The 2310-nt window shown below is 26.0% G+C and overlaps 1 protein-coding gene across 4 annotated transcripts in view; it reads right to left on the bottom strand.

The window, feature by feature from the left end:
• Positions 1-2310, bottom strand: part of LOC108693569 (alkaline phosphatase-like) — a 187553-nt gene that overhangs the window by 180421 nt on the left and 4822 nt on the right. The gene's annotated exons all lie outside the window — the stretch shown is intronic.

Genomic DNA, 2310 nt, shown 5'->3' with positions numbered 1-2310 from the left:
TATTATTTTTCTTAAGACAATCTTAAAACTTTTGGCTTTTCATTTAAATGAGAAATAAAAATTAGAACAAAATCATAAGATAGATATTTAATGACAAAGGCACAAAAGTGCATTTCTATTATTGATAATATTAATTCTTAAAATATATAATATAATAATATTAATTGATAATATTAATTGATAATATTAATAACACTAAGTATGTAAAAAATATTTTATTTAGTCTTTTGTTTTGTTTTTTATACCGTGTAATCTATATTGTACAATAATACGTATTCATACAGGAAATATTATTCGATATTTTTTCAGTCGAATAATCTGTGAATGCTGTGTGTGTGTGTGTGTGTGTGCGTGCGTGCGTGCGTGCGTGCGTGCGTGCATGCGCGTGCGTGAGATACATTTAAAGTTAATCTTTTAATGGAAATTTCTTAAGAAATGTATTTTATTCTGGAAGCAGAACATTTTAATGAATAAATCTTGAATTAAATTCCTTTAAGATGAAATTCAGTTAAAATTAGAAACTATATATAAAAGAGATTTTTTTCCCTTAACTTATCTTATACAAACATTTCATTAGAAAAATTTAAATTCTTAAAACTGTATTAGCTCAAATAATATTCTACTTTATCATTAAAATACTGTAAAGTAAATCAGTGTATTTTTATTTAAACATAAATTTGAGATAATATTTTTGAAATCTAGAAAAAGATTATTCTGTTATGATATACATTCTGTTATGAAAAATAGCGTATTTCTGTTGCATAAAATTCTCAAAAGTAAACTATTTTTTTCTTGATTTTAATGAATTAAGATTTCTTGTCGTTAATATGACGAATCTTTCTAGAATAATAAGTACATTCGACAAATTCGATTCGCGACAATACTTATTCTTTATTTCTGTTCAGTCTTCACTGACTTGTTAAAAGATCAAAGGAAGTATTCAAGGTATGTTTATTCTCAGGCAATTTTCGCTTTGCGAAAGTAATAAATTAATATTATAAAAACCGACAGAAAATCTACTATAAATTTTCAATTCTGTTATAATGAGGGAGTACCAATGATAAATAAATCTTCAAGCAATAATGATTCTCCCAATCCCGAGAAGTTTTCGAAAAAATTTTTTTCTATCAGCAAACCTCATTAGAGAAATGAAAGAAAATGTCGATTAGATATTTAATTTATTATTTCTAACGATCGATGGTCGAACATGTATATAAATAAAAATTATTAATTTATATTAAAACTACGCATTATTGTTGCATTTATATTGATTATATTTTTTTTTTAATATTTCCCTTTAGTCTGACTTTTCGAAAAATGAAAAAAATTTTCACATATATTAAGAGATGGAAAAATAAAGCGAATGGTTTTAACGAACTTATTAATAAAAGAAAAACAATATTAACAGATTTCATATTAACCACATTAATTAAGTACGAAGCAGATATTAATATGCGAATACTTTTGTTTGCAGTGTGCATTGTGGAAAATATCCGCGACAAACAAAAGAAAATCAGACACATGATGTTTAACGTTAACGATTTTAATTAAAATACGAATAAACGATCTATGATCTTTCTACGTAGAAGCATGTGCACACACATTTCGATTAAATTTGCATGCAAATATCCTACTGCCTTAACGAAATGAATTCAGCACATTGGATTTTTCCTTTGTGCCTATATACGAGCATCAGCAATTCTCGAGATTATCTGTGTTCCGATAAAAAAAAAATACTTATGTACGTGATAGCGCTCAGCAGTATAATCTGCATAACGTGTAGGCATATGTATCGTAACTTTTGATCATAAAAATCTAATTTAAAAAGATATTTCTAGAGAAAGAGAGAAAGAGAGAGAGAGAGAGAGAGAGAGAGAGAGAGAGAGAGAAGTAGCAGGTTTTGTTAATTAAAAACGATATTGAAAATTAAAGTTTAATCGTCATCGGATAATAATCGTAAATAAATGAATAAATATCATTCTCATCTCATTTTCCGTGTACTTTATTTCAATATAGAATTTTCATTTTATGCATAGTTTTTGAACTATTTCATGCGAAAAATTGAATTCTGGGAAATAATATCCGATCCAATTTTCACCAAAGAAAAATTTAACTTTGCCGAGGAATTTGCCAAGTAAACAAGAGAGGTTATATAAAACAAGACGTCAAATATCCGAACTGGAGTAATATACTCGTTATTGATTATTTACACAAAATTCTCAAAAATGAAACAAAAACGCGAAATATTAAAACAAAAAATATAATTAATTTTTATAAATATAATAAAACAACGTAACTTTAATAAAAAAA

This window comes from Atta colombica, unplaced genomic scaffold, assembly GCF_001594045.1.
Source record: "Atta colombica isolate Treedump-2 unplaced genomic scaffold, Acol1.0 scaffold92, whole genome shotgun sequence".
Taxonomy (NCBI): domain Eukaryota; kingdom Metazoa; phylum Arthropoda; class Insecta; order Hymenoptera; family Formicidae; genus Atta; species Atta colombica.
This window is presented reverse-complemented; position numbering and strand designations above follow the sequence as displayed.